Source organism: Parus major, chromosome 5 (genome assembly GCF_001522545.3).
Source record: "Parus major isolate Abel chromosome 5, Parus_major1.1, whole genome shotgun sequence".
Lineage (NCBI taxonomy): Eukaryota > Metazoa > Chordata > Aves > Passeriformes > Paridae > Parus > Parus major.
Genome location: NC_031774.1, coordinates 36855534 through 36865052, shown reverse-complemented (window position 1 = coordinate 36865052; position 9519 = coordinate 36855534). Strand labels below are relative to the sequence as shown.

General features: G+C 37.8%; 1 long non-coding RNA gene across 3 annotated transcripts; it reads right to left on the bottom strand.

Moving 5' to 3' along the window:
- Positions 1–409: 409 nt before the first annotated feature.
- On the bottom strand, positions 410–8609 carry LOC107205466. 3 transcript variants are annotated; one of them, XR_004497969.1, is made up of 5 exons: positions 8468–8609; positions 7761–7888; positions 6791–6896; positions 5526–6045; positions 410–5417 (listed from the first exon to the last, which is right to left on the bottom strand). It is a non-coding gene; the product is annotated as an uncharacterized LOC107205466 (long non-coding RNA). The 3 variants fall into 3 exon arrangements; XR_002001825.2 differs by having other exon boundaries at positions 410–6045; XR_004497970.1 differs by lacking the exons at positions 7761–7888; positions 8468–8609 and adding an exon at positions 7121–7745 and having other exon boundaries at positions 410–6045.
- Between the last annotated feature and the right edge of the window lie 910 nt (positions 8610–9519).

Genomic DNA, 9519 nt, shown 5'->3' with positions numbered 1-9519 from the left:
AAAGCATCTGCAATGAATAATCTTCCCCTCCCCCATCCTTATTTGTTGCCAGAAACAGCTTATAAATGCTCAGTTGAAGATGGTGCCAAATTTTGCTTTTAGGCACACTTGTAAATAGAAAATATTTCCACTGATTTTGGTAGAATTATTCCAGACTTACACAGATGTGAAAGCCAAATTTTGCCTGGGTCTTCCCCCATGGGTGTCACTTGGTGCTTCATCAGGTCCAGAACTGCTGCCTCTGGTGTCAGTGGAAGGCAAGTGCTTCAGATGAGTTTGCCCATAATTTGACAAATTATTATAAACAGATTTGAACAAATATTTCTTTACAAAACAAACTGGTCAGCAGGCTCCAGGCTTTATTCTCCTGATGCATTTTACAGGAAATAATATCAAGTTAGCTATTATGAAACTACCCCCTCCTCACACACACATAATTGCTTCCAGCTTGCTGATTATTACCCTTTCCTTAACTGATAGAGTGAGAAGAGAAATAAAAATATCTCCATACAGTAGGCCAAATCCTCATCTGGTATAAATCGACATAGCTCCATCAAAGTCAATAAAACCATCTTGATTTACATCAGTCAAGAAGCTGATGCACTATAATTTTTTTACTTGCTTTTAAAAATAAAACCTTATGTGATTGTGTAACCAACATTGCAACAGAAACCAGCATTTTCTTTTGTGAAGTTAAACATGCCCTCCCTTTGACTTTCAAACATTTTCACTTAGATAGTCCTTCTATAGCTTTTTTTCCCTTTGCCTTGTGACAGACTGTTCCTACCACCCTTGTGTCATGAGTGAGGTACAAACTGGACTGAAAGATAATCACACACAAAATAATAATTTCATGGAGTAGTGAGGACAAAGAATGAAATGCTACCACTACTCTTTCACCCAAAAGAGGAAAGAGGACTAAGCAAAGCACAAGATTAAAAAAATTATTTCTGGCATTCTCTCTGATCACCATTCTCCAATTAACAAACGTATATCATCAGCACCAAGAAATTAGTAATTCTTACTCAGGAATAACAGTACTGTAAACTTCTATTATAGATTAAGTTTCTTAAATAATCTTTAAAATAATACAATGAGACTTACTACAAGGTTTACTAAAGCTGATAGAAACTATGTACTCTCTCTGGACAAACATTTCTAAAGTCTTTTTTTCGGTGTTCTCTGGGGGCTGTGAAACACATGGTGATTTTTTTGGGAATTCTCTTTGTCTCTTCTTAAAAGCACAGCAAGCTGTTCACAGCGAATCTTTTACATCCATTTCAGGGAGTTCTAAGCATTTCTGTGTAGTATATTGTCAAATAAAGGTCTGGTCTTTCCCAAAACGTTCATTTTTTTGGCTGGTTGTTTTGATTGATGTGTATAATCAGAAATTCATGATAATTTCAATAGCATCTTGAAAAATTGGAATTATTTCTTTGTTAATGCCTACATAGTTTTGTACTGGTTCATAAAGACTTTTAAGAAAATGTACATTTATTAATCCTTGGTATTTAGCAGCCCCTAACAGCATGCTGGTGGTTTTATTAAAGTTAATGGTGATATTTGCAGGATTGCAGTCTTTTTCAAATTTTCAATTGCTTTTTTTTGAATACTGCAAAAAATTAAAGTATAATAAAAAAATGCATTAGTATGAATTTCCAAATGTTTTCATTCAAAATGCAGTCAAGATTAAGCTTGCTTTTAAGTACATAATCCGTTGCTTTGAATAACATCTTGAAAATCATTCTATGATGCCTGGAATTCAGTCACACATTTTAGTCTCTGTTTTAATAAATATTTTTTGATTCATAGACCACTCTGAAACACATTCAGAATTGACTGAAAAAGTTTTTATAGTAACACTTGAAAATTTGCATATCATATTTGGTGGCTATCACTACACTACTTATTTTGAGTTGGAAGAGATTGCTTATCTCGATTACACTGTCAGCCTTTCAGCTTTGGGATCCTGCTTTCTCTGAAACCATCACTATAGACTGCAGCCTTTATTTTGTGATGAAGGTTTTCCAGCTGGTCAAATAAATGAATGACTGAGATGCTGATGCAGAAAAATTAAATTCAGGTCCTTTATAACCCCTCTGTTTCCATGGCAAAATATGACTTGAGAACATGATCCCATTTAGAAGACAGTAGTTTCCCAAGTACCCAATAGGCAAGTATTTGTAGGCAGGAACTCTCCAGATCCGTGCAGAGGAAACTAAAAGGAAAGAGAAATTGACAAACACTTTCCATTCAGTTGGCACTGAAACAGTGGCCCTGTCTGTAAAGAAAGGTGGTGGTAGATCTTGCCAGACAATTCTGTCACATGTAGGATAGGCCAGCCTTGCATAACATGGGCAAAGAGTATCAAGGCCTGCTAGGGACAAACAAAAGCTGTTCAAAAAGTCAGATTGTGTCCTCTCTGGTAGTGATGCAAACAAGTTGCTACAAATGAACTCGATGAATCAAAAAGATTTTACTTAGCTAGAAAGTGCAGTTCCACACAGGGCCACAGATCAGGTTTGCAGGCTCTCAGGATGTTTCTGGGGCTACGGGAGGTTGGCTTTCAAGCTGCCAGTTCAATATCTCACAGCAGTCAAGAGGCTGCTTTCTAAAAAGCTGGTTCCATTCCCTACATAACAGTGGAGCAACAGTCTCATGCCAGTATGGACACTTGCAAGGCTTGAGTTTTTCCTAGAAAAATCACAGTTGTTCTTTGTGGAAGCTGTGTCAGCTGCTACTGAGATGCATGATCTGGATGCTCTATGCACATGCCATTTGCCAGCAGGTCGGAGACCACAGACCTGCTGGGTGTGGTGCCCCATTTTAGGGAGACAGGCTTCAGCTCTGATTGCTGAAAATTTATCAAAGCAGGGTGCTTCCAATGACATGCTTCAAGCTCAGAACTTGTTTCAGCAGAAAATGCAAATGTAACCAGTTCCAGCTCAATGTGCTTTCCTCTAAGCATAAATCATACGTGAAATAAATGTAGAGGATTTAGGTAACATCTTAGACTGCTTTTATTTTATAAACTACAGCAAAACTTTTATTTTATTCCAAAGTGTAGCAACAAAGATTGAAAAATAACACGGCACTGTCTTGCCTTTAGCATGCTGAAGCTTTGTGGCATCTTTAGACTGGATTCTTGGCTTTGGAGACTAGAGAAACCAGAAAGTGTACTGGAAGTGAAGTCAAAACAGCTTGTTATCCAACCTGCTTTTTCCACAAAGTATTGAAATGTTAAGAACTCAGGCAAATAACGCTTGGATACAACTCTCTTTGTTTGTGTTGAGTTCCATTTGTTTGTCTGAAGCCAAACTGGGTGAATAATTTTGCATTCTTTATCTTAGCAGTGAATTGTGTGGTTCTGAAATTTAAGTAAGATAAGATCACAAACAAGTAAAAGCATGTGTAGGCTGAAAAATCAATATGTTTCAAAGTAACAGTTGAGAAACAAATTATTCCTGTAGTAATAGGCCGAAAACTACGTTTAGAGATTCTCTTAGGGCTGATAGTATTGCTAGCAATAAAGCAGTATTAAAAGAAATCTGAGCTGCCTCCATAGTTAATCATGCCATCACCTAGAAACAAGGTGGTCAGAAGATGGAAAATGGTAACTGTAACATTAAGGATTTTTTAAGCTTCTCAGTTTTTGCATAAAAATTAAATCTTGACAACTGTAGTTCTTTTTAATTACTCATGCTGAGGTCTGCTCTTTCCATTTATCCTGAAATTTTCTAATATTTTACTTTAGTTATTCAGAATAGCTACTCTCTTGCTAAGGTGTTCCTATTTTTCAGTTGAAGACTCAAGGTCATTGTCACCAAAGAGTGGCAGGATTCCTGCTAAATTAATCACACTTAGATCTTTACCATGCCTAACATCAGAAAGCCATTAATAATTAGCTTATAGCAACCCAAGTCTATTCTCTGAGCAACGATACATCTTAAAAATAGTTTCCTGTAAATGAAATCTACATTTCTGTACTTAATTGTTACTTTCTAGGAGTCATTCTTTTGGTAACGTTTACACTTTGCTGAAACAAAACACTCATTGCCCTTGAGAAACACCTGAATAAGCCATACCAGATATACAATTCAAGAATAATCAAAGGCAATAAGTGAAAACTGTAGGCTAGCAGCAATATAAAGGGTCCCTTTGCCACCAGAATCTGCCTTTTCCAGCCTCTGCTTCATCTAGAGCATTTAAAATGGTGCAGAATTCAAACACCTGACTGTTCAAAAATAATCCTCAGAACCTCCAGTCTCTGTGTCTGGTACATGATTCACTAGGACAGAACTAAACATCACATGTTTATATTTCCATCTATATGCCGAAGTCTCCTGGGTGCTGACTTTGTCTACAAGCAAGCCATACATGTACTGTAAACATCCGTGTATTTATAACACAGAATTCCCCAAATTCTCATCACCTCAGTAGATGACTGACTTTTTAAAAAAGCTACACATGCAATAGCTGTCTCATCCTCTTTGAAGGTATTTGTTTGGTCAACAGCATTCTTTAGAAGAAAGCTGTGTTGACAGGAAAAAGGACAGGTTGTTGAGTTACGAGGCTGTGGAATGATTGTGGTAGGGAAGACTCAGCAGCAACAAGCAGATCTTTAAACTAAGATGGGTGTCAATTCAGTGCTGTGATGAAGCCAGAGTGACTCAAGTGGCATGTTGAGGCACACCACACAGAGTCTTATCTGCTTAGTTCTACATAAATGTATTAAAATTAAAAAAACAAGGGGAAAACCCACTCAGAAATCAGCAGAGCTACATCTTCCCAGTGCGGATCATACTAACAGTGCTTAAGATGGGGTTTGGACTAGAGGCCTCAACATGTGAGAAGCTCCCAGTCCAGGCTCTTTGAGTTTTATGAGATGGGGGAGAACATCTGATAAAGGGAGCTGTGTCACTTACAAAATTAAAATCCTCACATGTGATGTTAAATGGCCGAGGAAAGAGTAGAAATGAAAGAAGACTGACCTATTTTTTAATCTATTTAACAATGACTGTAATTAGTTCTATCCACATGCCCCTGAAGTTCCAAATTTATTTTCTTGGAAGTTTTTCAACAGCTATGAAATCACTCATCACTTTTGTTACTTGCCCATTACAGTGTAATTTAGAAAAATCAATGACCACAGACATTCTAAAAGAAAAGCTGGCCACTGAGCATACATATTTAAAGAGATGATTATGACTGATGATGGTGAAGAGCAGAAGTTGGAAGGGATCAGGGCTAGAAGCAAAGGTAAGTCTGGAGACAGCCAGCAGGACTGGTGCATACAGGGCAGAACTGTGTTGTGTGAAAGACGGTGAATACTCTTGTAGTAGTGCTAGGAGCCTCTCCATACTGTATGAAAAGCCACTGTCATTTCCAAGGGAGCAGGGCTTTCTAATCTGGAGAAGCTGGAATGAAAAGTCAAAATCTTACCAAATCTGGCAGTTTTTGTTAGAATGCTTCCTGATCCTGTTCTAGGAAGATTTGTGGTGTTGTGAATTGATCCTATCACTTACAGGTTAGTAATTTCTAACTTTGTCTTTCCAGCGCATTGACAACTGTTAACTCTATGACTGGGATTCTTCTGGACCGGTGACTGGAGCTTGTTTAGATTCCAGAAGAGGTATCCCAGCCCTTCTGAGTTCCCAGCGGTCCTCCAAATCCCTCTTGCTCTTTTAATCCAAGCCAGGATGCACTGTAGCCCTCTCAATGTTTGCAGGGGCAGCAATCCACAGCTACATCCCCTGGGGGAAGAGAATGCACTCCTGGGGAGAGGCTGTGTCGTAGAGATAGGAGGAGGTAGCGTGTGGAAGGGAGAAGCGAGCCAGCACTGGAAGAGCAGGACTCTTACTCTGCAGGCCTGCTGTCCAAGCCATTCAAAGGTTAGTTCTGTTGTAACAAGCCCATTGTCTACCCTATGGTGACACCATTTAGCCTGTGCCATTGATACCTGTGTTGGAGCTTGGGAAGTAATCCAGTGATATCCATCATGAAATCCATACAATCAAATTGACGGCTAAAAACCCCACTTAAGGTCTGTATTCAAAACAAAAAAACACAACATGGCATTAACAAGATCCAAATGGAATTCATACAGTGATACAGACATGGTCTTTATTTTTTCTACAAAGTTTAATGTGGGCCTGGTTTGAAATGTACTACAATATGCATTACTTGTTATGAATAAGGAAACCAGTTATGACAGAGTACCCAATGGCATCTGCCATTACAAGTGACTTAAAAGCATTCTTAAATACTATAAATATCCCAAGGAATTGTGACTTCTTTCTCCCATGAAAACTTTTTATAACATCAGAGCAAGCTAACTTTTGATGTACACTACTGCTGTAAAGCTGGATATTACAGTTCAATGCCAAACTTTGTTTCTGATTGATAGGGATGCAGTTAAAGTAACATTAACAATTGATTTTTCCTCATGATCTAAACTATTCTGGAACTATAAGTTCTAGGCAACTGTAACAAGTTCAGAGATAAAACGAAAAACAAAAACCAAGCTGAAAAAGGTGACATTAACAGAAATCTTATAAATCTATTATTTTTGAAATCGGGTGGTGAAAGACAAGGAGAAGTTCACCTTGTACAGATAACATCTACACACTACTTTCTTTGCAAAGTGTCAGAATAGGAAGTCATCTGAATCATCTGGTGCATTCATTTTTCTTACCTTTTCCTGAGACAAGGGTCACATAAAGTGATAAGGAGATGGAGCAAATTAGAAGGTGAATATTTAAATGATGAAAAGAGAATTTCAAACACATACCTGTGCCACCTTTTAATTTTTTGGTTGTCATGTGTTCATCCCTGTTGCTACCTAACCTTTTGAAACAGGATATGGGTGAAAATCTTTGACCCAGCGTTTCATGCACCTGCAGAAAAAGTGGATAGAATGTGGTCATTTACACCAGTGAAGCAGCTTAAAACAGGTTTGAAATCAGCATCTTTCTCATGTGTCCTTGATCTGTTCCCTTCTCAGTCAAACCTAGAAAGAGACAAGTCTGAGTCTGGAGAACATTAGCCATCATTTCATTTTGCTAAGCGAGCCATACAAGTTTATGGTGTTTCTAGAGAAGGGGTTTTATGTGTTACTTACTGCACTTTAAATTACTATAATCCTATCCCTGCACTGTTCAGGCTGCTTACTGTACTGGCAACCAAACAGGTTTAGTTTGAGGGTGTGAAGTTCTCTTTTTCTCATAACTGGAATCACCTATCTCTTAGATGCACATTGAGTGTTCCTCCCATTAAACATCTGATTGTCATAAAAGAAAACAACGTTTTCTTCCTGGCATAAGAAGTTATTATTGGAAAGTTTGAATTAATATGTCTATCAGGAGGATAATAGGGCAGTATGAACTCTATCCCTTCATTTCACGTCATTTTAAATAAACAGATGGCAAGAAATTTCTTCTTCTCAAAACCTGTGCTTGGTCCTCAGGTCCATTTGGTGCCTGAAATGACTTTCTTTTCTTTCTTCTTCCATCTCATATAGTGTAATACCCAGTCAGCCCCAGGATTTGTTGCTAGTTATAAAAGGGCAAAGGTTGTACATCACTCTAGGCAACAGGAACACAAAACCAAAATTTCCATCCCCTTGCCCTAGGCAACTTCTAGACAGAGGGTTGAAGTTTTTGTTCTGTTTTGTTTTGGGGCTGGTGGGGTTTGTTTTGCTCCTAGAGGCAGTGTTTTTGCTCTTAAATTCATTCACATCAACCTGGGAAAATCACACGTACTGTCTGGACTACTTCTCGCTCAGGCCTTCAGCAATGGTTCAACCCCTTGCTTTGGAGAGCTGCTACCTCCATGTTTCCAGAGTAACCACTGTACAAAGACACATAGCTCAGAGCAGACTCCAGTTAGCCTGAAAGAAGAGACAGTAGAGCAGTCAGATGTATAAATCAAGTAGATGACTCTCAACAGATTAAAACTTTTGATGTTGATTATTAACAGTTTTCAACATTGTGAAATATTGACTCCTTTTTAGTACTCCACAAATTGTCATTACTTCCTCATCAGACAGAAGCTTGAGAGCATGTTTGTGTAAAACAAGCAACAGGAATTCTTAAATGATACCTTGGATGATTCACTGAAGACCAAGGAAAAGCAAACATGCCCAAACCCCATCATCTGACATTAAACAGTTTCTCAATGCTTATTCTATCCTATCTCAAAGATGAAGAAATAAAATGAAATGAAATGAAATGAAATGAAATGAAATGAAATGAAATGAAATGAAATGAAATGAAATGAAATAAAATAAAATAAAATAAAATAAAATAAAAATATAAAGACAGGGGAAGAAAGAAAAATATGACAAACTTTTTATTTAATTATCTTTGAGTTTGTTTTGTTGTTTAAAGAATTAATCAACTGTTCCTAGCCCAGGGGCAGCATTCCGGAGGCAGAGATGCACTGCTGAGCAGGTCCATGCTTCCCATACCTTTTGTTTCTTTGGCTATGATCTGGGAGTCAGAGTTCAGAAGTAGGGAAGTGTACACTATCTCAGCAGGCCTATGCCTGGCAGAGCTGTTTCTAGAGAAGTGAAAATACATATGGCTGGGGCAGTTAAGCTGGCTGTAGACTTGTTTTGAACTATTGGAGTAGTGCCAAGGACCTGGCTCAACTGATAGATTCTGTTTTCAAGTTGCATAAGTACAAGACTTGATTAATTTTTTTTGTAGAGTGGTGAAGTTTGGATAGGATTATTTAAATAGTAACCACAATGGAACCCATAAGCACCTTTTATTTCACCTTAATCACCTTCCTGGATGCTGCATCCTTGCTTGTTTGCCTTTGGGTTCTGATCTTACAGCTGCTCCAGCATTTTGACATACTGAGCACCACTGAATCTTTAAAGATTCTGCCCATATTCCTTGAGAAAAATTGCAGATCTTACTTATCCATATTATTTTTATTAGGAAAAATAATCAAGTTTCATAATGAACACAAGTATGATTGAACTTACATGGGTAACATTCTATCCCTCTGTATACGTTTTCATCTTATTGTGGACTCTTCATTCAATTTCTTTAGAAGTTCAAACACACTAACAAGCTTTTCCCCTTGCAGATACTTTGCAAAGGCTTTAGAACATACCCATCTAGGGGAAAGTAATTATTTCTTGAAATACATAGTTATTGATTGTCAAAAGAATTAATATATTACACTTAAGTGTAAAGGAAATACCATGTAAGTCAGCTAGGAAACTGTGTAAGTCAGCTGACAGAGAGCTCGATTTTTATCTTTACTACTACCATAGGAGGGAAGCATACTAGGACACTTATTTCAGACACTTCAAGGTAAATCTGCCTTTGTTGGGACAAGCATATACTTACACCAGTCATCTGATACAGAATTAAGCAAAGTTCCTATACAAGCAAAATCCAGACAAAAGGAAAAACTAGTCTATGCACAAAGCTTTTGCTGGCTCATCTAGACCCCTTTCTACTCCTACTTAACTAAATAGCTTTAAAATTCTGTGTTAATGTGCTA